The sequence below is a fragment of the Rhipicephalus sanguineus genome, chromosome 2, assembly GCF_013339695.2.
Source record: "Rhipicephalus sanguineus isolate Rsan-2018 chromosome 2, BIME_Rsan_1.4, whole genome shotgun sequence".
Lineage (NCBI taxonomy): Eukaryota > Metazoa > Arthropoda > Arachnida > Ixodida > Ixodidae > Rhipicephalus > Rhipicephalus sanguineus.
This window is the reverse complement of record NC_051177.1, coordinates 20,559,569-20,587,549: the sequence shown is the minus strand read 5'-3', so window position 1 is coordinate 20,587,549 and position 27,981 is coordinate 20,559,569. Positions and strand designations below refer to the sequence as shown.

Here is a 27,981-nt window from a genome sequence, read left to right as displayed (position 1 = left end):
ACAATAGTCATTTCCTGCTGCTCCGTGTTTCATGTTTCCTTCTGTTGGTGCCATGTTCAAGGGACCGTGGGCCTTGTCAAGCCGTTTTGTGGCTTTTAGCTCACGGCCCTCAACATCTGTATTTTTCGGTGCCTGACGTTGAAATAAAAGTTATTCTGATTCTGCTTTTGATGTTTTCTTGAGTACTATCACTTCTAACTACGTGCAAGTGAGACGATTACACCTGCTTAAATAACTGATCACGACGTGATGATCATTTAATCACAAGTAGCCATAACTTACTTGTACGTGTTATTGCGATGCTTCCATCACTCTAAAGATCTTTTATTAAGAGATAACAGTGCTGAACAGTTATGTCGTGAAACAGGATTTTAGAAAAGATTCAGAGGACGTTGTTATACTTGCGGCCGCATTCACTTCATTATGATATAAGTAAGCTACAGGAAACGGGGACTTTCTTCGCCAGAAGGTCTTGCACTAGAATCGCTTGAAACGCTAGTCCGGTTACTACTCCGGTTGATTTGCAACTTATTAGCGAAGACCGGAGACCACCCATACAAAAGAACAGTTGTTCGAATTTGGCCCCAGATGCGCAAAACTCGAGAACACGTCGAATATGCCGCGAAGCTTAAGTTATAGTGGTTCTCCATTGAACTTGCAGAGCGGAAGGTGCTGCGTGTTCGTGAAATTAAAGAATCGTTCAACGAGCGCGCCTCGTGAGGCTATTTAGACCATCCGGTGGACAGTGTGATGATGCGTGCTACCTGCGGTTTCTAGTGCTGAAGCCTGTTGGGAGTACTTAGATCAGAACGCAGTGGCCCGCCTTCTCGGTGGTTTAGCTCGATCTCTCACTTCCAATGGGGCCTTGACTTTAGTACATCCACACATCATTTACTGCATACTGCCCGACATCGCAGAGTTCTCTTGGACGGAAACAAAACTCGCCGCATTTGGTCGTAGTCGTTCGCCGTCTTTTACGTGACGGCCTCTCCACGTCCTGGCGTAGCACCTTGCGCGCGCGCAACCTCTCCCCCGTTTTGGCGAATGGAACGCTCCCCAGTCGCCGGCAGCGGCGGCGCCACTGCATGCCGGCTGCTTTGCGCGCCTCCGCGCTAGTCGCAGCTCGGAGTCCACTAGGGCAGCATGGCCGCTCGCCACGCCGCTGCAGCCGCAGCTGGTGTGTGAAACCGGCGCCACGCTCCGCCCCTTTGAAGTGCAGCAGCCGTCAAGGTGGACGATGTCTGCCTCCGGCGTTGTGCGCCTCGTGTAGCCGCGACCCATTTGACGTCGTCCGGTGGTGTCACATCGATCTCGGACAGACGTCTCGCCCATCGTGCCGTCTCGGACGTGCGTCAATGATCTCCTTTTTCGCGCGGGACACCCGGAAAGCACCGCGGTACTTGTCACTCACCTGAGTAGTAAAGAGAGACAAGCCGTAGCGACGGGATCATCGTTGTCCTTCCATTTGTTGTTGCTGCTACCGGAAACGTCATACTGTCTCCATTCCTCGCTTCGAGTGGTGGTGTGTATTCGTTCGGCGCTTGGGACATCTGTGCGTTGTGATTGCTTGTGCTGCAACTGATCACACCAAGGCACGACTGAAACACAAGTGCGTGGTCGCGTGCCCCTACCTGAACGTGACACTGACAGGGATCTCGCACACTTCGCGTGCGACGACACTCGACAGTTGCAGCGTGTGATTGTTGATTCCGCGCATTGGATTTAACGCGGCGATCGTTTCTTCTTGTGTTGTGACCAACCTTTCAAGCGGTGCCTGGATCTCACGCTTACGAGCGCGTGCCAGTTTACGACGTGCCTGGGCCTGGCACTATCGGGCGGCCGTACACCTGACTTACGTTGGATTGAGTTAGCGTGTGCTGATTGAGCTGTTGCGCTCTCGTGGACTACCCTCGAGCTAAGGACAAAGGCTCAAGTCCCACGTTCTGGACGGCGCGGTCGTCGATCGTTGCGTTGGTAAGACTTCCAAATGTTCTCACATTCATAATCCGGCCGTATATTTAGCAACTCTTTCGGGAAACAGGCTGTCACCCATTGAGTGAGCAAAGCACGTATTTATTTCTCATTGTCGTATAAGGTAACCATGTGCTTTGAACAAAGCTAGGTGTGGGAACAGTTGGCTAGTCATAGTGCGCTTCAGTGGAGTTTTATCTTAGGTAGCACTCGATAACGGAGACTTAGCCCCGAGGAAAAAAAAAACAAACTAATTGGCCGTTGTGGGAGCTTTCACTCAGTAGCGTTAAAATATGATGCGACAAGATGATATGATCAAATGCTTTTTCGCAACTGCAAGCTCACACTAATTTGGTTAATTCTTAGTACGTAGAAGCCAAATAACTATGTCATTATCCAATCTCGTCATTTATGGACCTGCACCAAATTATTGCTTGCTTGTCTTAGTATAAGGTTCTCTATTCTGCGTTGTGGAACAAGCGGCTAGCTGCTGGTCAATTAGCTCTTCGTCACTAAGTAACTCCCGTCAATATCGCCAGTTAGCTTCTCGCAATCAACGACAGATAGATCTTTTTTTGTTGGCTCGCCACTCATGTCTCGCACGATAGATGTGTTCCACGAAAGTTAGCGCCTCTTTAATTGTTCATCATCGAGCAACGTTGCGAACGTCACGCCAGCCTAAAGAACGCGGAGAATGTTGATTCTTGAGTTAGCGTCAATGGAGGGTTGTCTTCAGAGATGAGTGCGTTCTTTTAACAACCATCAGAGCTCCAACTTGTCGGCATCCGGGCAGCGAATTCATTGTAATTGCGTGAATAAAATGTTGCGCTGAATACAAGGACAACAGGCACTGGTCAAGGCTGGTGGAGGGGATGTAGAGAGCAGCAGACTGCTGCGGGATTCTCTTTTACACACACGCACACACAGGCGTGTATACATGCATGCTTCAAATGCTGCATGCCACGTCACTTTTATGAAACACTGACTAATTTGGACGCGCAAGCAAACAAAACACAGAGTAAAGATGCGCTTGTTTGGGTCCCCCTCTTACTCTGTGCTGTACGTTTTCGCTTCCAAATTACTCACAATGAATCTGTCCTTGCGCCTATGTATCATATGTTCATGTCTTGTCGTCTAGCGCTCCTCCTAGCGCCGCCTATGTACTCTTCTGCAATTTCGGGAACACATTCAGCCAGGATTTATTCTCATGTATGATGCTACGTCAAAGTCATCATTATGCAGGTATGCGTTGATGATCCTAGTGTTGTGGCACTTCTACGAAAGCTTGACCGGACTGCTGTTACGTTTGTTCTGCTGCCGTGTATTCCTTCTGTCCCCGTCCAAAGTGCGCTACTTAACCATATAGGTATAATGATGAGTCACCAACTAGCCCAGCTCTCAACCTTATTGTTCTGCTGCAAGACGTCTGATAGTCCTGGTCATTGCCTCGCTCATAAATAATTGTATAAATGCAGCCGTATCTATTTATACGCCTTTGGAGGTATACACAGCCCAAATTAACCAAAGAATCGCCGGCAGCTGTCGCTCGAACGAACGATGCTGTCGTGCGTTGCAGTCCCGCGTGCACTCGCGGTGGTTTACCTTTATTGCATTTGCTGAAACTGCGAGTGTGTTGGAAATTGATGTTGTTATAATCTACAGATGTTTGGGAGATTGGTTTGTTGTGGTATTCTTTCTTGCAATGTAAAATTTGTGTTTCGAGATTTCTGCCACTCCTCTGCAGCAACTGCTGTAGCTACCTGTCTATACCTCGTCGGCACTGCGTTCTGATCGTAAGGAACTCAATAGGAGGGGTTCGGGAAGAGCAAGACTTTGATTTGGTCGAGTTGGTACATGCTTAGCTGGGGAAAAACAGCGCAAAAAAGGACGAGGACGCAGGAACACAGTCCATCAGCGCTCGTCCTGTACTGTGTACTGTACTGTGTACTGTGTTCCTGCGTCCTCGTCTTTTTTGCGCTGTCTTTCCCCAGCTAATCGGGAAGATAATGATAATAATTTATGGGGTTTAACGTCCCAAAACCACGATATGATTATGAGAAACACCGTAGTGGAGGGCTCCGGAAATCTTGACCACCTGGGTTCTTTAACGTGCACCTAAATCTAAGTACTCGGGCCTCAAGCATTTTCGCCTCCACCGAAAATGCGGCCGCCGCGGCCGGGATTCGATCCCGCGACCTGCGGGTCGGCAGTCGAGCACCTTAAACACTAGACCACCGTGGCGGGTGGCGTGTGGGGAATCGGGAATAGCGGGTGGGGGGTCTCAATATTTCACGTACAGTGGCTCATGAAAGACACCGTAGTGGAGATCTCCTGACTTATTTCGACAACCCGAGGTACTTCAGCGAGCGTGCACATTCAACGTGCACCGTAAATTCGTCCGTCCATGTTTCTCCCCCGTCTTTTACAGCGAAGGCTGTTATCAGATCACAACGGCAGTGGGGTAGTTGTCCGCCGCCGCCGGTGTCCGTAACCACTGTCGGGGGAAAAAGAAATTAAATGATAAAAGAAGACATCCGGGATCGGATGGGATTTGAATCCGGGCCCTCTGCGTGGCAGTGAACTATTCTACCACATAGCCACGCTGATCCTTGAAACTCCTTTGCCAAAAGACTATGCAGGCATCATGTCGGGCAAGGAATCGCGTTAACATGTGTAGTATAGCATGGCAGAAGAGTAAAATAACAACCGGGCGTCACACAATGCTAATTGCGCAACGAGTGTGTGGTTTAATGCTTCCCACCCACTACAAAGTGCTCAACCATAATTCATCATCAGCCACATTGTCCGCCGCGGTGGTATAGCCGTCACGGTTCTCGGCCGCTGACCCGAAGGTCGCGGGTTCGATCCCTGCCGTGACGGTCGCATTTCGATGGAGGCGAAATGCTAGAGGCCCGTGTACTGTGCGATGTCAGTGCAGGTTAAAGAACGCAAGATCGTCAAAATTCCTGGAGCCCTCCACCACGGCGTGCCTCATAATAATATAGTGGTTTTTGCTCGTGGAATTCCAGATATTATTATTATTATTATTATTATTATTATTATTATTATTATTATTATTATTATTATTATTATTATTATTATATTATTATTATTATTATTATTATTATTATTATTATTATTATTAATATTATTATTATTATTATTATTATTATTATTATTATTATTATTATTATTATTATTATTATTATTATTATTATTATTATCAGCCACATGCAGCATCAACAAATTGCACATAATGCCTTAGAGATGTGTAGCGGGTACCTCGCTTATCCGCAGAAAGACGAATATGGCATATTGGGTGCATCTCTAGCTCACAAAAATTATGATTTCTGGCGTAGTTTCTGGTGTAGTTTCGAACGGGCGTAGAAATGCCGCTCTTCGAGCTTTCGCGGTGACTGTGTTGCGCGTTGCGCGAAGGGCTGCTATTTTTGTACGTAGCACAAAAAGGAAGTTAGAAGAGACTCAAGCTAGCCCCCTCAGCGTGCCTTTGTGATCGTGAACAAGTAAACGAGTGTTTACGCATATCGCCCCACGCCCCCTGAAGTTAAATTACTTTTGTTCTCTGAAGTTAAATTGTTTTTTTTTCGTTAACACCAAATGCTGATTGCTGCGAACAAATATTGTTCGGAGCCTTGCTGCTATATTCCAGGCTCGCGCGATGGCTATGGCATGCAGCGGGCATCTAACGCTCATTTCACACTTACATCCTGGGCCCGCTGCGCTGATGTAGCGTTTACGGTGCTCGGCTGCTGACCCGCAGGTCGCGGGGTCGAATCCCGGCCGCGGCGGCCGCATTTTCGATGGAGGCGAAAATGCTTGAAGCCCGTGTACTTAGATTTAGCTGCACGATAAAGAAGCCCAGGTGGTCAAAATTTCCGGAGCCCTCCACTACGGTGTCTCTCATAATCATATCGTGGTTTTGGGACGTTAAACGCCCAACAATTATTATCATTATTATTTTACCTGGCGCGCAGCTGCGCGTCAAATTCGTTATTCGGCTTTCGAATTTACGGATAAATTACATCTTGAAGACACTGTCAAACTGTGCAGTCTTCACAATAACTGTACGTTGGGATGTGTGGAAGCTTGAATGCAGGCGGAACGCGGTACAGCAGCCGCTGACATTCTCTAGGTGTTTTTTTTCCTTTGTTCGTTCATTTCCGACCTCCGTGTTTAACAATTCACAGACTTCCGGTCTTTCTTTTAAAGGTTGTTTATCCGTGCATTTATGCATGCAATGATCATCACTTGATGTGTCCTGACTTTTATTTGAGAAGCAGGTTACGAGGGATATCCATATTATAAAGCCCCTAAAAACGCGACAGACATTGTTATGTACACTCAATTATTACGCGAGATATTTTCAAGTGTATATTCCTGTTTACTTATGGTCCCTTTTATTTTGTTGTCTGTCGTCACACCCGCCTTGGCCTGGCAAACAAAAACCGAGGTATTGTATTAGCGAAATATTTGGAATACCACATAAACAATGCAAGATGACCGGCGGGCTTTTCGTTCATCCGATTTCACTTCGCAGTTCGACAATAGACATCCGTCTTATAAGAAATAAAAAAAAAAACAATTTTTGACAGTCAGGCTTGCGCAAGCGAGGGAGACTGCCTCGTGTCGTAATGACGCGTATTTTTCTTCTTCTTCTTTCTGGTATACTTGTTCTCTTTTCGGCGCTCGGTGCCGGACAGTCTGACGTCCGGACATCTGTATATTCGTACCCGAATCGCCGAACCCGTGTTCAGCGCTCGGCAGAGCCAGACACGCAACCCTTGCTTTCTTCCTTGGCGATTTATTGGTCGTCCACGCTCCTCCGAATCGCAACCGACTCGGCGCTCAAGCAGTCAAGGGAGAGAAGAAGGTGGCGGGGGCGCGCTGAAAGTTGCGAGGTGGTGCTGGCGCCCGCAGCATAAAAGCGCGCACGCTCTCCTCCCGTAATTAATTCTCCGCATCCTGCCATTAATTCGCTCCATATCCCCCGGGGACCAACTCGCCGGGCTCGGCTGGCTGTCTGATCGCCACTGCCGACCGTGCTTCGCGCGCGCCTCTGTGCGTGCGGCGCTTGTTGCGTGCGCGTTTCTGGCGGCGCCGGTGCCCCCTTATTGAGTCCGACATTTCACAACGGCGGCGGCCGACGACTCCGTAGACGGACGGGCCCTCGCCCACTTGCAGCGTCGCTTGAACCACTTGCCGTCGTAGATTAGGTTCGAAACGCTTTCCTCTCACAACGGTGGCGGCGCAACTGGGGCGCTCGCTACCGCGTTAACCGGGCACCGCTGCAGCCGGTTGTGTTTGCCGCGTTCGGAAAAAGAGCGTCTGCTCTAACGATGGAACGATGCGAGCGTACTTACGGCCGGTTAACACGCCGCTTGCTTGCTTCGCTGGCGTCTGCTCAAATAATGCTCGGGAGTTTGTCTGCGCCGAGAGGGTGAGAAATGAGCCGCAAATGTGAAAGCGCAGCGGCGTGTTCGGCTGGTACGTAATTTGTTTTGTGCTCTAGCGTATAGCGGTGCTGTAATAATAATTTCGAGCATTGGCAACCAACTGATGCTCTCTGTAAAACAAAAGTCTCATACCGAGTATTTAGCCGCGCCTGTAAACGAACGCTATGTACGCATGGCATTCACTTAATTGAATCGAATGCGAGGGAGCGTATCACTTCTGCGGGGAGACAGCGCTTGGCCTACTTGTCGTATGTTTTTATTTCTAAGGGTCACTTTTTCATATAATCTCCAACGCCAGTTATTCTGTTTTTGCCTGAAGATTTCACCCTGTACTAACAAAAGTTCTCTTATGCTAGTGACTGGCTATCGCCGCGTTGCTCGTGCCATTAACAGGCCTGTATATACCATGACCGACTGGTGTCTGAATGCCTTTCTATAGACGAATGGTAGAGACGTTTTGTTAACTACAATGACGCTTCATTAGTTGCCAGATGCCGATTCGTTTGGTATATCTATGCGAACCTCCTCGATCCTTCCCGAACGCTTCTATATAGCGCACCCTCGACTCCTCATCCTCACGTGCGATGGAGTTTTTTCGTCGAAGCGTTTTCGATTCTCTCGTCAAATCTCCAGAAAACATGCAACATTAGTTTGCGTCAATTGAGGCAGAATGTGCTTCACTCCAGCCTCCCCCTTTTTTTTCCTCATGTCTGTATGTCACACTTGCCTTACACGTAACCAAATGAATCGAGCAGGCAGTTAGGCCAGGGAAAGAATAGAGAACATGAATTGCCGTCTTTAACTGCAGTGTACTAATTGTGACGTAAATTGACATGAATTGAAGTGACGAAAAGTCACCCTTTGCCTCGGTGGAGTCTGAACCCACAATCTTCGAATTACGCGTCCGATGCTCTACCAATTGAGCTACGACAGAATGTGCTTCCCGTCCACTTCGTTTGGGTATTTCTGCGGTCTTTCCCTGGGCTAACTGTCTGTTCGATTTGTTTGGTTGTGTCTAACATACAAACGAGCCCCTCGGAAAAAAACTCCCCTTCTTTCGTTCGTTTGCCTTACACGTGCGTTACTTTGCATGTGAAGACGAGGAAGGAGCTAAACATGTTGAAACAGAGAAGCACATGTGCGGCTACTGCGCATGGATCAATTCCAACATGCGCCATATGTTCTAGCGATATTTAACAACGCAGCGGCGACTGTTACGCAAGATTAAAAACTGCCTGAAATGCACAGTGTGCATATGAGCCCACGTTTCTTTGCAGAAATATTCCGTTTAATGCCGCTCCCGTAATTGCGGTGCAAGGACCACCTCTGTCTGTGTCTGTCGGTCGCACTGCGGAGACGAAAGCCACTCTTTGTTGAGGCGGACGTGAGGTGCTGGCAACGGCAGCTTTGGCGCAGCTGCGCGGTGCCGTCGCACGGTTCTGCGCGTGCGAGATGATGGTGCAGCAGCTGTGGCAACGGATAGGTGCCGCGTGACATCAACCGGAGGCCATACCTATTTGCGCACACCGTATTCTGTCTGGAGGACACGCTGGAGAACACGCTTGCATGACCAAGTAGCCATAACAAAATTCTAGCATTCAAGATTTGTTCGAAAGCTTTTTGGGATAACAATGTTTTTTCTTGCAACACATATATAGATGACGTCCGCGATCTCCCAGAACTGCTCGCATTTATTTATTTGAATACCTACGATCGCACAGGGGGCATTCAAGTAGGGGTATTAGTTGACCGCCTATATATACACATAAATAAAAGCGCACTGCGATATGATTCTACAACTACAAAAAGTATAAAGCAATAGCTATACAGGAATTATTGTTTATATAAACATACATTTAGAGCCGCAAGAGCAAACAAATAAAAATAAGATAACCTTTGCTGCTTAAACATGAACTTCAAGTACTCACGCAGCGCTTCGACTTAACATTAACGGCAATACCTTGTACGCATATGGGTGACGTTTATAGTTTTACAGCAGAAGTGTTACGCTCGAGGTTTGCCGTGTGTCGAAGATAGAAAATTGCCATCATCGTGAACCGGCACGCGCTCTCTTCGTCCTCTTCTGCTTCGCTCGAAGAACACGTGCGCCGATTTGTCCGGCGTGGGATGCAATAACTCTGATGGGCGAGAGAACGAGTACAGAGAGAGATAAAGAAATAGAAAGAAAGAAAGAAAGAAAGAAAGAAAGAAAGAAAGAAAGAAAGAAAGAAAGAAAGAAAGAAAGAAAGAAAGAAAGAAAGAAATTCTTGGCGAAAAATCTTTCTTGGCGAGACGAGATTCGAACCCGCGTACCCACGATCCAAAGGCGAGCGTCGTAACCAGTCGGCTATCCAGGCACGCTAGCAGAGCTTAGCATAGCCTTGTACAGTAGAGTATAGCAAGGGTGTGGGAAAGGGGAGTGAGGGTGAGTAGGAAAGATGTGAGGGTGAGAAGAAGGGAAAGGAGGATGGGAGAACGAGTACAGACAGTGAGAAAGGGAGACATAGAAAGAAAGAGAAGAAGAGAGAAAAAGATAGCAGGCGAGAGAGCTACAGATAGAGAGAGAACGAAGCAGAAAGAGAAAAAAAAGGGAAGAAAGAAAAACATAGAAAGACAGAGAAAGAAATAGAGAGAGGGAGAGATAGAAAAAAACAGATGCGAAAAAGATAGGAGGAAAGAAAAAGAGCACACATAGCCTTGTAGAGTATAGAATATATCAAGGGGTGGGAGAGGTGAGAGGGCAAAAGCTAAGCTAGGACCAGCTAGGTGCAGCTCTGCTGTGACCGGGCCTTGCGCGACTTAGTGCGAGCTGCGCTATTTTTTTATTATTTCACCTCTTAAAGGTGCCCACTTCACTGTGACATATTTGGGGAAAATGGATGCATATATGCAGTACACATGAATGCGAAGCTCAACCGTGGCGATTTGCCTGTCTGAGCTGAAATGGCGTTTTCAGCGGCGTATTCGTGCGTGCCGCCTTGTTGAACTGCAATTCAGAAAAGCGAACATGTTTTTTGTGTGTGTACCTCTACGTACAGCAATGTCTCAGCTGCAACGCTGTAGCTGCGGTACGAAAGCTGAACTGTCGTCTATATGATTGACGCAGTTTGATTTACGCGTCACCGTCATGTGTAGATATATTTCGGGTGTCGTGGAGAGAGTCTGCAGAACTATAGCTTACGGTAAATTGATCAATCTCGATAAACTCTTAATTGACTGCGTGAACGCGTCTCTGGCATGCCCTAACTGCTTAACTTAACGCCTGAAGTTTTATGTGCCAAAACCAGGAAACGATTGAGGCGTGCCGCGACCGAGGACACCAGATTACTTTTGACCGACTGTGTGCGTGCGTGCGTGTGTTTGTGTGTGTGTGTGTGTGTGTGTGTGTGTGTGTGTGTGTGTGTGTGTGTGTGTGTGCGTGCGTGCGTGCGTGTGTGTGTGTGTGGTGTGTGTGTGTGTGTGTGTGTGTGTGTGTGTGTGTGTGTGTGTGTGTGTGTGTGTGTGTTTTAACGTGCACCTAAACATAAGCGAACGGGTGTTATTGCATTTCACCCCGATTGAATTGCAGCCTCCGAGGCTGGGAACCGAACCCGCGACCTCGGGCTTAGCAGCGCTACAGCTCAACCTGCTGAACCATACCACGGCAGGCTATTGCCGAACTTCTCGAGTGAATACCGCAGCGAACCTGCGTGCTTACACTATATAACCGCTTGACAGCCTTATAGACGATTTTCCGCAGCTGGTTTGTTCAATCAAAACTAGATAGCGCCACCGCACCGTGGCCGTCCCCCTACCGCGGCCGTCTCCATGGCCATCCCCCTGCCTTTTCAGCTCTCCTCAATATGTCTCCAGCCGCTTCGCGTTGTCTGCTCGGCGTTCCCATAGCGTCTGCGCGCACGCGAGTAAAAGCGAGCAGACGGCAGCGCAGCAAAAGTAAACATGGCGGCACCTGTGGATGCCATTTCCTTCCGCCTTGAATTTATCACGTCGTCGTCCTGCGCTATGTGTCCCGTAAGTTCAAAGCATACGCATTTATTACGCTTTTTATTCGCGTCCTGGAGCTTCGAGAGCAATGTACTCGTCGGTATTTTGCAGTGTTTCCAAGATTCATTCTCGTATTGTCGGTGACAAGGCTTAGCAGACATGGCTAAATAAACACAGCTGATCGCAATAATAAAGACAAAGCATACCTGACGCTTTTTCTCCAGCGTGAGCTGACACAAACCGATGGCCGATTTTGCCATTTATTTATTGCTGTGAGGACAGTGGGCGAGTAGCAAGCGCGAGTTCGGATCGAAGCGGGCTGTCGTGTGTGCATGGGTGCTGGCTTTTAACCCCAGCTACCGGCGGTTGCTAATACAACAATTAAAGGCATACACCATAAATACGAAGCAGATTAAACATATCGCTTATCGCTGTGGCGTGATACGTACCAAACAAACGCAAATGTCTCAACGGTTTCAACTTTGAGGCGATTGCATGTAGAACTATATCTTGCTGCGCAAGCATGTGACTTGCTTACACCCTGCTGCAACCAGCTTGTGTGGTACGGCCACAGCCGCTTTGCGTTGGCCCATTGCGTTGGCTGGGGCAGCGCCTCCTGTATTTTTTCTGCTGGCTGGGGCAACTGGCTGGGGGAAGGCCAGTTACGATCACGTGATCAAACATGGCAGCGCCCGTGCGCCACTGCGGAAAATCGTCTATAGCCAAGTGTTCCTGCGGTGCCCTGGGAAAACTGACTGGAATGGCGTGGCTGACTGGAACTGGCATGGCTGGAATGGAAATAGAAATGCTGCACACGAGTTTAAATTTATAAGAAATGAGGGGCGTTCGGTGATGTTCGCGATATTTTGAACGTGTGCCCTAATTACAAAATTTTGAAATGAAATGACTGATACAAGCGCTCGAAAACAACTTTGACAGAAATAGGGCGGTGATTCTCCATGTGTCCGCAGTTAAGTTTGCTGTGTTTTCTTATATTCCCCACGTAGCGGTAAAACATTGCTGTAATTACGTTAACGCGCTACCACGAGCGCCTTAACCACACTCGCATTTCCGAAACAGCAGTGGTTTCGGGTATGTTGAGCTAACGACAGTGTAATTCTTAGGACTAGTACTTTCGTGACGCAGGCAACTTAAAGATACAGAGCACACTTAGAGCGTTCAGTATATGGCAGCCTACTAATAATAGAAACTTTATGGCGCTCGGCTGCTCACGTTTGTCCATCAAGAACTCGTTAAGGAAGAGCGGCATCTTCAGCTGTATTTCGTTGTTGTCTTCTGTTGATACCGCAAGCTAGGCTTAAAACTGATTCTTCTTATACTCGCCGGCCGTCTTTTATTATTCTTTTTTCTGGAGAGTTCCTAGTGCAGGGAGTAGTGTCGTTTAAAAAAGAAAGAAGGAAAGGAAAGTGAGAAAAATATAGCCGTGCATCGTCGGATATTAAAGCAGGAGGTGCGCGGTTACGTGCGTAAGAGTGTTGTTGCCACCTGCCACTAGCAGAAGTTTGTCCGTAACATCTTTTTTTCCTTCTTTTTGTGCATCGCACCGACATCATCAAGCATCGCTTTGTTTCAACAGTGATTTGTGATTTCATCGAGACGTCTTTAACGCTGCTTGTAACCATCATGGCGCTGAAACATAAAGTCAGAGTACCATGTACTTTCAGGAAGTGAAATTAACCACCCGTTTGTAGCACGAAGCCACAACGATATCCATACGGATTTCTCAGAAAAAAAGAAAAGCTTACGTTTCCGCAGAACCGATTTGGAATATCATGCACTTTCCAAATGAATTCGACAAAAAATTATGCAAGGGAAAGCATAGGGAACAATAACTGTTGTTTTCAACTGTAGTGTAGTAATTATTGCGTAAATGGAAATATTACCACACTTTTAATAATAAAATTCTGACTCTGATTCATTCTGAATAAAAGTGGACGAAAAATCACCCCTTGTCCCCCATGTCCCCTACTCTTTCCCTGGCCTAATTCTCCCTTGGATTCAGTTGCTTGTGTCTAACGAAGAAACGATCCCCTCAAAAAAATTCTGCTTCTTTCTTCCATGTGCTTTCCGTGATATTTGTTTACTTGTTTGTTTACAGCGAATACGCGAAGTATTTGTCGTTTTGAAATGGCTGTCACGACACGAGTGACTACGTGCTGTCTCGCAGTTTTCGTACCGGTTTTAAGCTCGATAAAACAAATTAAAATTTGTTAACGTATCTGAAAGTGCTAAGTATACGGTGCTCTGTCAAGGTGTTCGTGACTTTCGTTTTCAGTAGGAACACAATGCAAAGCGCAGGAGCAAGACATGATCCCGTACAAATTTGCTTGCGTAGATAACAAGCACGGTTGCTTATTAAGCATAACTAGCGCTGAATCATGATAACACTCAAACAGAACTTTAAATCCGTTACCGTGAAGTCACAGAAGTTCTGGATATGTACGGCACCTGTGATTTCACTTCATTGCTTTACAGCATCAATACAACCATCGTGCGGTCAAGTAAAAACAGAACACCTTCTCCGTACTATATAAACCCAGCGTCCACGTCGTTTTACGATGCATTTTGTCATCGCCGTCGACGGAATGAACCTTCTTAAAGACATCAGACTGATTCGGCGTCTGCGATATCAAACGCGGAACTTTTACGTCGGCTGAAACAGTGACTTTTCTCTCCTCCTTTATAACTTCCCTTCCCCAGTGCAGGGTAGCCTACCGGGCTCAGCCCTGGCTAACCTCCCTGCCTTTCTTCTATTCTTATTCTCTCTACTGACGGCATAACAGAAATTGTTTCATTTGACCAATGGCTGTCAAGCGAGTCATTCGCCAATCACCACTGCGAGACAAAATGGTGTCGCTAATAATCCGTGTATGTCGTCCACATGCGGGGGAAACACCTCGTCAGGCCAGTGTAACTTCAGCTTTTGGAATTCACTGGGAAAATGTGCCTTATACGAAGATGACATGCGTGTAATATTTTTAACATTACCATTAGTCTTAAGCATTAAAAACTAGTGAGGTATCTCACCTAACAGCGACCTGACCTGCTTTATATACGTTATGGCGAAGCAATTGGTACTGCTTAACTGTTGCACTCTCCAGCGGCTCCTAGTGGGTCGCCCTCTTCTAAACGCCGCTCGCGCTCGGAGCCCGTGCTTTTGCCTTGACTGTCGCCATAGTGCATTGTCGCCGAGTGCCGTCCAATAAACAGCTTAACAAATTGGTGGAGGTGCTGGGTATCGATCCCAGTACCTCTCGCAGTACCAGCGAGAGCAGTACCAATTGCTTCGCCACAACGTAAACATCGTTGTGAGCACATAATGCTGTAATCCTCCAGCGTACACAAACGTAGTCAGGCTGACCACATATTAGTGAAATGATTGTGAGGCACGCCGTAGAGTGTGGGACTCCGGATGAATTTTGACCGACTTGGCTTCTTTACGGCGCACCTAAGCCTATGTACGCGGGTGTTTTAGACTTCCGCCCACATCGAAATGTGGCAGTTGTGGCCGTGAATCGAGACCGCGCCCTCGAGGAGCTCATCGAGTGTCAACGCAGACAGCCGCCGCCCGTGTCGACTACCTTGGCGCAGTTTGCCGCAGCGGCGGCGTCCGGTCGGCACCGAGGCCGGCGTGACCGGCCGACGGGTCCTTTATGCACGCTCGCGAGCACCAACCAACATGGCGTCTACCCGGCGGCAAGGTCAAGAGTGCATAACCAGTTCTCGCTGTCTGCCGCCGCTTACCTCACTCGGTCCCCTTGTTGTGGCCGTGTGACGCCCACCCTCCTCCTTCCCCTTTGAGCATCTCGTGGAAGCCAACTTGCGAGATCCACTCTTTCGCTGCACTCATTCTCTCCCGGCAGCGCATTTGTACTTCACACGCGAGCCGACATTGCTGCCTGCAGCGGCGTGGTTGCTACTAGTTTGTATATTGTCTGAGCGTGCGCGACTCCGCCCCTCGTTTCACGGTGCATCATAGAGCAAGTGGCGCGCGTCCCAAGAAGGAAGGAATGTTTGAGTTTCAAATTTGTGTGATTGGGAAAGAACGCGTATCTTCATAATTGTACAAAAACACCGAGCGCTCTCTCCGGCCATCGTTCTTGGCGGTATGAAAGCGAGGCACATACGAATACACTTATTTCTTTCTGCGTTCTCGTTCGCCTGAGGCATTTTTCATGCTTTTCGTGAAGTTTGGAGCACAAAAATAAAAACTCGTGTTCGGTCGAACATGCCTCATCTGCCGAGCGATGGGAGGCGTAGCTGAGGAGGACGGCAGGGAGTTAGACGGAGTGACGAAATTTACTAGTTCGCAAGCACAAAATGCCGTCGACAAGCCACAACACAAGACAGGGCAAATTGGAGATCATTGGCAGAGGCCTTCGTCCTGCAGTAGACATTAAGATAGGCTGCAAATGATGAATGAATGATACCATTAATCTTAAGCGCGTGCCTCCTGCCATCGCACGTTTTTCTTCCACAACAAAGTTTATAAATATTCCTTTTCATTCAATTCGGGCAACTTGTCGTATTTCGACTACGCTCGCTGTTGTACGTGGAATTTCGTATAGTGATCCTTACACGTATTCTTACGCAGCTGCCCATAGAATGGTAGTTACAGTGACTTAAAGCACGTCCTAATAGTGCTGCTAGCTTGATCAGTTGCGTCGCCATTGGTGGTATCCTGTAATGGGCTTCAAAGCGAAGGTTGATGTGACACTTTCAGTTTACGCTTTCGAATTGCAGTAAATAGGCTTCAGAATATCAATGAATGGCGAAGTTGTTCAACATCTGTCCCCTTTCGGAAATATTTCTCTCCCCTTTAAGTTTATCTCATAGTTGGGAAAAACGCTTTTTCAATTATGCATGTTGCTGGGCGAGTCGGTCGTACATCATGACGCTGATGGGAGAGGATTGCAAAATGCATTTACAAACGCAGTGGTTAATACCTGCTGTGCGAACAAAGGTGTACGGAACAGTGTAACACAATGGGAGCCCGATGAAAATCAGAAGAAACGTGTGAAAGAAATTGCCGTGTGTGTGTGTGTGTGTGTGTGTGTGTGTGTGTGTGTGTGTGTGTGTGTGTGTGTGTGTGTGTGTGTGTGTGTGTGTGTGTGTGTGTGTGTGTGTGTGTGTGTGTGTGTGTGTGTGTGTGTGTGTGTGTGTGTGTGTGTGTGTGTGTGTGTGTGTGTGTGTGTGTGTGTGTGTGTGTGTGTGTGTGTGTGTGTGTGTGTGTGTTGCTTAATCTGGACGTTGGGGAGCGCCCTTCCGATTAAACGGTGAAGGGCGGTATGTCTTTTCCTGTTTTAGTTAGACATTTATTTCGCAATCTTTGTACCATTAGAAATCTTATTTTTGCGCCTGTATGCTTTCGTGGCGTTACGATTCCCGTTTCTGCCGAGGTGACAAGAATACGAAACTTCTGCTGAAAAATAGTGCAAGTGATGGACGAGAAAACAACGGGAAAGTAAACTCTAAATAGCGACAACACTTCCAAAAGCATCTGCATGAGGCGTCAGACATTGTGGCTGCTTCAATCATAATTTAAAGAAATTAATTGCGCAATCGCAGGAAACAAAGGGAAATCGAAATTCGTCGCTTTTTAGGAGGATAATAATTATAAAGAGCTGGGACGTCACACATCTCTGGCGCTCTATTTTCGGCACCAGAATGGTTGAGAAAAGCAGTGTTCGTCATTCAACTGCAGTTTTCCTTTTTCCCGCTAAGGAGCTCATCCGTTAGCGTCGAGCAGACTGCTGCGAGACCTGCACGGAAATGTATTTCCGACGTGCCTTCGGTACGGCGTCGCCACGTCTCCTTACTGCGCCGTATGCTACAAGCGGGCCGAGTTGCACTTTGTGCAGCTTAGTGCTACAACCCAGCCCGGTTCACCTTTTTTGCCCTTCTCTTTACGAGCCGCTTTAACGAACCGTTTCTCTGGGCGCGCTTGTTATTCCTCCAGCATGCGTCAGCCAGAGCGCCCACCGCTTGAAGACGGACGAAGGACTCGCCGGTGGGTGCGTGCGACGCAGGAGGATTAGCCTCAAGAACCGATGGAGGATCGGGGAGAATGTCCCGCTGTGAAAGCCGTAGTAGCGTGCTGCTGCTGCTGCTGCTGCTGCTCTGACGGCACGCGGCTGCGTTTGACTCGAGCGCGATGTTCCGCCGCGCGCGACCTGTCACAACAAGGCTCGAGCGCTGGCGCCCAGCTCTTGCATCTCAGCCGCCCAGCGGGCCGCCGGTCACTTCCTTAATCGACTTCCTGGATTACCGAGGCAAGAAAGCTGAAACGACCGTTGAGCGCCTCGCCCACACGGCGGAGGCCATGTTTGTTGCTTGTTTCTCGTCCGCCACGTCTTGCGGCAGCTCTCGAGTGGCCACGGTGTCTTCTCCTGCCAAGCGCACGCGCGTCTTCAGTAAGTGGGGACTTTGCGGTGAGCCTGAGCGTGCGTCAGCCTACGAGGCGATCAAACGTGACCGAGTCGCTCGTTCGCTAGAATAAACTTTGAGGACGCTTGAGCTTCGCCTTCAAGAGTAGAACGCGATAGCGTAATTGGGCCCCGTTCGCATCGCCTTCTCATTCGCCGGGCCTTCGCTTCTCGGCGGACTCCTCAATCCGTGCCGCGAGGAAAGGGACGTGCGCATGCGTAACATCGGCCTTTTTAAACTATCCTAGAATTCTACTTCAAGTAAAGTTGCGAAGTGCATGCCCACTGCGGCACAATTCATCATTTTGCGAATTAGCGCAGCACTCACTACGCGTCCGTGAGGCAATGCGCGCACCTACGCAGCTGCATGCTTTGATGATCCTGTTGCTTATTATAATGATTAACTATGCGTAGGAAATGGATGTGCCTTTAAACCACCCATTCGTTGCACAATTTACATGATGTGATGCCTGGCGCAAATCTGCGCCTCTGCCGCGCAATATTACATGTGTTAACGCGACTAACAACTGTATAGGGATTTTTTTTCGAACCAATGTCAAGCACTGGCGTGGCTCTGTAGTAGAACACTTGCTTGCCACGCAGAAGGGTTCGATTCTAGCACGGACCCACGATTTTCATTATTTGCATCCATCGGGATTTTTCGCTCACGGGCAACGCCGCCTTTTTGCAAACAGCCAACGACGCCGACACCGGAATTTGCTCTAAACGAGCCCTTTAACGCTATCGCGTTAAAGTATCGCGATAAAGTTGTGGTGAGTCATCCATCGTGGTTGCTAAGAGCGGTGGTTCATATATGTAGAATCCGAGGTGCCCTATATGTACCTTAACCTCTTCACAGCAATGAAGCTAGAACAGAACGGAGCAAAAAGAGTGAAATTGGTGTGATAAAAGCAGAAACCTGGAAAGACGAGCACATTGAATTTTGATCTTGTGTAAATAATCCGTTGATGAATAAAGCTATAAACGGTTGTTTCTTTATTTAAAAAAAAGCAATATTAACAGGAACACTGCAGTTGTCTTCGCAATAAAGTTCGTCAGTAAGAGTTGTTTCCCACTGGCCGACCGCCTTCGCTAATACGTCCGACATCGCGGTTGGCTATCGCTTTCTCTTAAGAATAATTCTAGTGTGAGAACTTTTACAAGTGCTTGTGCACCGTACACTACATCTTTCCTTTACGAGGCTACTTCCGTATTGCACGTTCATTAATAAACCGAGAATGTTTTTGCCCTTTGAAATAGGAGATTTAAGATTTCCTACATCGCTATGTCGTTATACTTGCGAGCGTGTGATGAGTGAACGCGTAGACAGACTGTACAGGACGAGAGAAAGAAAGAGAACAAGTTATTCGGGGGTGACACATGGGCATTAAGGCTTGTGTTGCTCAAAAATTCAAGAAAAACACAGATGGCTCGATTAATTACATTATATTATATGGTGAAGGCCCCATATAGAACATGCTTCGTTCACTGCGGTCGGCTTGTTCGCTCATTGTGTACCTGAATTAATGTGTCCTGTTGTTAAGGCTCTGCGCCAATTAGACAACACCTTTCTGTCGTTTGAAGGAAAGGAGGGGACTCTTAAGGGCTCGTTTTTGTTTGTTAGACACAATATTCATGAGAATTAACAGACAATAATGCCAAGGAAAGTATAGGGGGTGTTATCTGTAGTATTAAGAATATAAATGTGAAGAAAGTAAAGTGGACGAAAAGATACCTTGCCGCCGGCAGGGACCGAACCTGCGACCTTCGAATAACGCGTCCGATGCTCTACCACTGAGCTACGGCGGCGGTCATCCTCCCGTCCACTTTATGGGGTATGTATGTTCATTTAAACCTAGGAGTGTTAGCCAGCGCCAATCGCAGCCAAGGCGGCGTGGAACACTCTGCAATAATCTATATATGTACTACTCGCCCGGTTTTCGTCACAAAACGTGCTGCTTTGCAGAAGTGCACATGACTCGTCTTCGGCTGCCTTTAAGAAGAATAAAACGCTTGGCTAATTGGTACCGACTTCCGTATGAAGGGTAGTGAGCTGACACGAAAGAAATCCTAATTGAAAGCCAGCGCTTTGTCCTTCGTCTTACGTCCTCCCTTGGTTAAACCGATGTCGTTATCCTTCATACATGCACTACCGCATTGTACTTACCCCTGCGCTGCCCAAGCATATACCGCTTCCACTAAGTATAGCTGCCGAAACGAACGCACATCTCTTCGCCATATCCGGATTCTGCGGGCAAAATGAGAGGTTTACAAGCGCGCTGGTCCCGTGCGCTAGCAGGTTGCGTTCGGCAGATACCCGCATTTTCCAACGCTGTATGTAGGTACATTACTGCCTCGACGAGAATGTTTACATACCATTCCGGCACGCCCTGTTGATTGCAGCCCTGCCGGACGGTGACAGAGCCATGCCACTCGTGCGAGCGTTGGGTGCTCGGCTGAGATCAGTCAAGAGCTCTGTCAACACCGTACACATTTGCGGAACGGTCGCGGGTTACAGAGCAGAACGTCGCATACGGCGCGCATCACGTTGACCATTGGCGGGGTCTCGACCCGTGGCGTGCAGAGGGCCTGTGTTTGCTCGCGGTTTTATCGGCGCAATTGCGGCGCACTGTGTGGGTTTAGTCGACGCACTTATAACGCCGAAGCTTGGCGGCATTTTCGCACGTTTTTCAGATCGCATTTCAGCGCTAATGTAAACTGCCTTGATCTGTGTGCTCGCTGTTGTGCTTTATTGCCGGCATACCGTCTTTTCTTCGCTCATCATTCCTTGAATCTTTTCAATGCCTCCTTTCTTAAGGGCGGCTGCGTGTTGTGGACCTCCATATGGCCACTCACCGGCATTCTCTTCCTTCCGTCTCTCCTCACACGCGATGTTCTCCGTCGTGACTGATGCCTCCCGTACTGGTAGAGATGCTGTTTAAAGGCCCGGACAAATTAAGGCACGCCGTTTGTTGTTCTGTGTGTTTTACTTTGTCACTTTGTCCTGGTCTTCAAACCGATTTCATGTATATCTCGGCTTTCACCCCCATTGCTGAGGTATCTAAGACTAGTGCTTCTTTGTGACATTTTGTGAAGCTTTGTGCAGCTACCAGCGCTACTGAAGCTTCCATTCGTCAGTGTATAACTCAGACATTCCAATGACCTAAAAACATAACCAACCGTTTGCTCACCCGCTATCCGTATTTGACCTTATTTCAATACGCGAATGCTCGGCGTTTCTGTAAGAGTTCAATTTTAGCACGTGTAAAAACTACTATATTTTCTTGTCATGCTGACGCTCAGTGTGGGCTGTAATGTTGTTATCTGCCATATCTGTGCCACTTCCGTTTGTCTCGCACTTTCTTCCTTTGTCTAACTTGCTGCCTCCTTCTTTTTGTGTGTGTCTATTGCAGCCATCAATTGCCCCATGTCTGTCAAGTGTACAACTAACAGCATCCAAGGTCAGTATCATTTCTCCACCTGTACTCTCGTCGTACGCGTTTAGGACTGTCGTTACGTCGAGAGACCAAAAAAAAAAAAGAAAAAAGAAAGTGCTGTAAAAAAAAAAGGAAAGCAGGCGAAAATAAAGTATGAGAAGAAGACATCTTTCTTATCGCCAGGAATTCGACAGGCTGAGCTTGTCGGTCGTGCGCACAATCACTTACCACACGAGCGGCTATGGGCCGACTTCTGCAAATATCGCAGAAGCGCTAAAAAATCGCTGGTCACGAAGTTTCATTATAATAACGTTATTTTTGTCCCGTTCTTGTCCCACGACTGTCGCACATCCGGGACATATTTGCAATTCCAATTTGCTGTATGCTATTGCGTGCGACGACTTACGCATAGAAAAAGAAAAAAAAAAAACGGCTGGATATTCAAGCAAGACACCCATCGGCGAACCCATGGGCTGCCTTGATAACGGTAGAAAAAAAAAACTATGTAGCTTAAGATAAATGACAGTCCTTCGAATAGCTCTCGAATATCCGCATTGTCTTTCAATTTACATCCCGCGGGACTCGTCAAGTGCCGTGCCGAACCGAAAAAAAAGAATAATAGTAAAGTAAGACGGAAGAAATAAAGTGGAGAATGGCGAATAAAGAAAGATGTGACGTCGTCTCCTCCTCCCCCCCCCCCCTCCCCCCTGTATATCTCCAGGAGGGGGAGCACTTTAGAAGGCCGCTGGAGTGCGCGCGCCGGGTCTTCGCTTCAGCGCGCATTCTGAGCGCTATGCGGCAGCATTAGAAGCGAAGAGGAGAATGGCTTAGAGGAGGGCGAGTGCTTTCCGCCGAGACTCCTTCATAACCGCGCGGTTTATGCAAATGAGCGCGTCTCTTTTGAGAAGCGCCGAGAGGACGGCGCCCTCCTTTCCGTCTGGAGCTGGACGACGCAAACAAACCCGCAGAGCTCGTCGGGAGCGAGGCACTCCACCCTTTTAGTCGGCTTGTCCGCGGCCGCCCAGATGAGGCTGGCCAGGCCACCGCTGCTACGGGTGCAGCACGTAAGCGGAGGTCACTGTTTAGAGTCGCCCGCCAAGATGGTCCTCCGCTGCGATGCGCCGCATTTCGCTTAATTCCCGCCGCGAACAGCTTATGTCGTCCCGTTCCGGTCGCAGCTTCTCGCTACTTCAGGAATGCCGGTTCAGCAGCTGCTGCTGCGCGTGTGCATATAGGCGCGCACTCAGCGCGAGTTAATGTTTGCGTTTCCTCGGGGCGCGTAAGACAGAGCCACACTTATTGATGCGCCGGTGGGCGCCTGTCTAGCCGCCGCACAAATAGCAGGCGACTGTGTATCGGTAAAGGGGGCCGATGTCTTAGGAAAAGGGAAATTTTCGGTCTGAGGAAACGGTGTGCTTAGATTTGTCAAAATAAATAAATAAATAAATAAATAAATAAATAAATAAATAAATAAATAAATAAACATCATTGGAAGTGTTCGAACGCCGCAGTGATGGTACACTTAATGTTACCTGCGGCTATGCATATCTTAGCGTCTCTGACTCGCTAGTATATATTAAGTTAAATATTCGTAGATATGAAAGAGAGAGAGAGACCTGTCCTATAAATTACCACAATCACGAAATACCTATGTGACTGGGTGATGTGTGTGGCTATCACTTGTACTGTTTCTTTTTTTTTTTCTTTTTTAATGCGTACTTTAACCCTCGTTGCCTCGTTAAGTACAAGTATTTCTAAAGCATACGCTGCTATGCAGTAACCGGAGCTTTTAAACTTACAGTGCTTGAGAAGCAATATCGCTAGATTTCTTCGTTTCATTCTTTGTTCATGACGGGGCAATACAACAGACAAATAAGATTTAGTAGGCAACTGCCACGCTCCATTCTGATATCAGGCCTGTTTATTTGCGTTGGCGACGTATTTGAGCGCTGACTGCAACGTGCTCTGGTGGCGTGAAAAGACAACAGAAAATTCAGAATGAGCGATAGATAAAAAAAAAAGCGACGTACAGGTCGCTTCAGCTGAAAAAGAAAGCCATAAATCATCATTTATGAAAAATATCATTTCTGTAACGCTAGTGTCTGTAACTCTATACCGGTCACATCATCTTAAATGATGCGTGCTTTTAGTGAAATGAATAGCTCTTATCTTTGTTCATGCGCTGGTAGCAAGCAAGAATATAAATGAGAAGCAAACAAACTTTGCATAGGGCGTTTGCATGCATCCAGACCACGAACTGTTGATAAGTGAAAGCGAAAAAAAATTTTTTTCTCATATTGCCATGATAAAAAACAAAGAATTCTACGCCTTTCGTCCTTGCTGTTTGTGCGCGGAGCGAATGTCGTAAAAAAAAAAGGTGTTTTTTGGCAAGAAAGAAAAATAAAAACAGCCTTATTTCTGGGTAGCGTATTTTCTCTGTGAGATACAACAAAATCAAAACCGAGTTCTCGTTTCACGGGTTCATTGGCCTCCTTTTGCATTCTTCTTTGAAGAACGTCGGCGATACATTGCAGCGCGAAAAACAGCATTCATTTACGTAACTCGAGCGCCAATGTGTTTAACGCTTGGAGCGATGCAGCTCCGCTGCAGTCTTATTCTAAGTGCTATCGTGTGTTTAGAGCGGCATCCGTAGCTCTTGTCGCTATGGCCGCAGTTTACCGACCTCTCCGTGGGAACATGGACATCTGTGGTTCTGTAAATGCATTCTTCAGTGTATACACGATGTTGCACGCTGGCCGCGCGCGGGTTTGCGTACGTCAGTTTGTTTTCTGTTCATCCATGTATACGTATGCATTCCGTTGGGCACGGTTCTAATCGCGACACCATACCAACATCCCGGGCATCGCTCTCTCACTCTTTCGAGGGAGAGAGAGAGAGAGGGTTAACCACCTGCTAAATGTGTGTTGGCGTCGTCGCGGACGCATGGTCGTGCTCCTAGTCGAGAGCCATTAACGACGTTACAAATTCACGTGCTTTAATGTTAAGTGCAAGAGCTGTCTTCTCAAGACAATCTGCGCATTCGGTGGTTTGCGGCGTTGAGTTAGGCAGACAGCCAAAATACGTGGTATGTTATCGTTAAACGCGTATAAACACACACGCTGCCGGACAGTTCACTAACCTCGAGCATGTACGAAATGTATATACTAAATAAACTTAGAGCAATTAACAAAGTATTCTGTCAAAACCTTATTTTTGTTGTTTCAGTGACATCCAGTTCTGATAATTGTATACTTCAAATAAGTTTCGTACGTGAATGTCACATTATGGATTAGGGCACACATATTGTCTGGTATTTACTCCATCGTGGCTTAGGAACATTTTCTCTCTCTCTCTCTCTCTCTGTATGTGCGTCACACTGTGATATGAAGGCGATGGACTGGGCTAGTTGGTACATGTCGAATTAGATAAAAACCAGCGGGAAACACGAATCACAGAGAAAGAACACGACGGGACAGGCTAGCATGTGTATACGAAGAAGATAGTTACAGCAGCCGTATTTACAACCGAAAAGCATGACGCAGCACATTCATCGTGTCACACTGGCAGCACTGAGCAGCGACTGCCACAGCGAGTCGGCGAAAAAGCGCTAGCTGGCCGACCAAGGATGCGGTTACAGCGATTGTTGTGCGGGGCAGTGTGTCATCGCGGCTGTGAACGCGCATTCCGCTGGCGAAAACATATCCGCGCCTGCGAGCGCGTGATCGTTCGACGGACGCTGCCGCATATCGTGTTCCGAGTGCTGCGCGCGTTGTGCTTTATTTTAAATGCGAAGCATTTCTTTTTTTTTTTTTTTCATCGCGTAAGCGAGCCGATGCGCGTAGCTGGCGTCTGAGTCTACACTTGTTTATTCCAGTTACCGCGCGTGATGCCGCGATCTCAGCTGACTATGCTGTCTGGCTGACGCCTTCTTGTTCCCTTTGCTTTAGCTTATTCGAAGACTTGAAGCGCCATGAAGGAATTTTCGAGGGTGTCACAATAGATAAGCGAAGAATAAAGTCATGTGTATACAGAAGAAGACAATTACAGCAACCGTATTTACAACCGAAAAGCATGACGCAGCACATTCATCGGCCGCGGCGGCTGCATTTTCGATGGAGGCGAAAATGTTTGAGGCCCGTGTACTTAGCTTTAGGTGCACGTTAAAGAACCCCACGTGGTCTAAATTTCCGGTGCCCTCCACTACGGCGTCTCTCATAATCATATCGTGGTTTTGGGACGTTAAACCCCAGATATTAAGCAGCACATTCATCGTGGAAATGAAAAAATAAAATAAAATTGTGAGCATCTGCGGGCCAACGATGGAAGGGAGGAAACAGAAAGGCAGAAGGCAGGGACGTTAACCAGAAGAGCAGCTGGTGGTTAGCTGCCCTGCACTGGGTGACTGGGGAAGAGGAATAGGGAGATGAGAGGAGGAAGAGGAGGAGGAGGAGAGGAGGGCGATTATGGGACACGCTGGCCGTACAAAGGACTCTGGATGAATTTTGAGCCCCCTGAGGTTCTTCAAGGTGCATTCGAATCAAACTAAGCAAGCATTTATTTATTTTTATTTTTATTTTCATTTGACCCCCCTATAAATGCGGACTCCGGGGCCAGAAATCGATCCCGCGTGCTCGAGCTGAAAGGGACACTAAAGGCAAATAACAATTTATGTCAGAGTGAAAGCTCAATGTATGACAACATCGAAAACGGCAATATTATCAACAGCAATGCCATACTTACCGAGAAATTAAGCTAAATGTATCACACGATGAGCGCCACGAGCGGGACATTTTGGAAATGATTCCGATGACGTGAGAGAGTCCGACTACAATTAATCACTCGTAATCAAAGTAGCTGCAATAAAAAAAAAGAACCTTCCGCGCATCAAGAGACGTAATAAAATGCTGCTTGTTCGTTTCTGTTTGATTCATGGAAAGAAGAACCTCTTTGGCGTTGCCATGGGGAACGGCGCGCGTGATTCAAAGGTTCCGTTTTCGCCGAAGTGCGCTTCGCCCGGCGCCCTGCTTCGCTCACGCGGTCGCGTCTCAGTGGTAGTTTCGGTATCGCGTACTGCAGCGTGTGTTTTGCGCGCTCGTGAAAGTCGCTCTGACAGAAAGTTCGACAAAATGCCGAATGCATGTGATGTTGCCGGATGCCCGAATGGTGCACGCCGCCAGTGCACGCCGCCGCGCAGTAGAGGCGGGCAACTTTGGGCACGGCAACAGTGACGTGAGAAAGACAGCTTTCAGGCGGGTGATTTGAAGTGCGCTAACGCGATGCGGACCACTAAAACGGGATTTTATTTCAAAATAAGCACTTCCTTGGCACAAAAGCAGCACTACGAGGTTTCTGGACCGCTATTTCAACAATCAACGCCGACTTAACATTTGCCTTCAGTGTCCCTTTAGCAACGCGACGCCTGACCTGCTGAGCCACCACGGCGGGTATCGTGTATAATTGCGCTCCGGTATGATCGGAGCAATACGTCCTGCTGGTAGCCTTGAATACAATGTCGGGAAACGTTTTTCACTGACAAATGTCCTCTGAGAAGAATAATTAGAACGCGTGAACGAAGCATCTGATCTCGCAAACTTTCCGTGCGTGAACGCAAAGGCAGCATACAAAATGAAAGTGTTCCTAAGACACTTCTGTCTTATGCCTACGGGCAAGCTATCAAAATAAATCAAGTAGCAGAAGCTACAACTTCTTGGCCACACGAATCCCCTTAAAGTAAATGTTGTGCCACAGATGGAGCTTTATTTGGTTCGTTTAGCGAGCGTTTAACAATCTAAAAAACTTCGTTATGTTGTGGTTTGAAATGGAGAAGTGATGTTGAAATAGTAACTGATTTTTTTTTGGTATTAAGTTAAGCTGCAAACAAGAATCCATAACAGATGATTGAACTTCGTCTAATTGATAGCGCGTTCAGGAAGCATAGATGAACAAAGCTGCGATGCTCAACCATTAAAACAGTCGGCCTGCATGATGGCTGTTGCTTTTTTGAGCCATTCGTGAATGCTAGATTTTCGCCCGTGAGTCAAGTGCTGTCAGAATGCGGGAGGAAGGCTTTTTCTTCCATAAGATACCATAATGGGTTATATCGGTGTCCTCAGCGCTGAACGGTGGCGCAAGACTATCGTGCTTAAATTGCTGAGCACTGTGCTAGATGGGGACTGCGGTGCGCGCGCCAACGAGCGAGACTGCCTTTGTATGTGGCGGTGGATGAAGACGACGAAGACGCTGATGCACGCGCAAAAGAGGCACGAACACGAAGAGTCGCGTGCGAGAGAAGAAAAGTGAGGGACAGACGGGGTTAGTCGTTCGCCGTAGTCGGGTGGCCTGACCCGAGTGTCGAAGCACCGCCTCGCGGTCCAGGAGCTGAGGCTTCGGGCTTCGCGTGGCCGCTATCTCCCTCCGCCTTCGAACACTTCGCAACTGCCAGCCTCAAGCTTCCTCGCCACTCTTCAGGAGCCAGTGCCAACACCTCCGAAACTCATCTTGTCACCGTGCCTCAGCACTGCGCCTCGCTCAACTCGACGGACAGTCCAGTGGCCGAGCCTGTGTCAGCCCAAAGCGCATGACTTTTGGTGTGATTAGGGACACTAATTAGCTAGATCTTGCTTTTTCTGTATTTGTGTAGTTTCTGTCAGCGTGTGTTTTCCTGTGTGT

The 27,981-nt window shown here is 47.8% G+C and overlaps 1 non-coding gene across 1 annotated transcript in view; it reads left to right on the top strand.

Moving 5' to 3' along the window:
* The first annotated feature begins 1,120 nt into the window (after nt 1-1,120).
* The window catches only part of LOC119382498 (uncharacterized), a 237,538-nt gene continuing 210,677 nt past the window's right edge, over nt 1,121-27,981 (top strand). The window contains exons 1-2 of the transcript XR_007415057.1: nt 1,121-1,974; nt 21,289-21,336. This is a non-coding gene — a transcript (uncharacterized LOC119382498). The remainder of the gene's footprint in view (nt 1,975-21,288; nt 21,337-27,981) is intronic.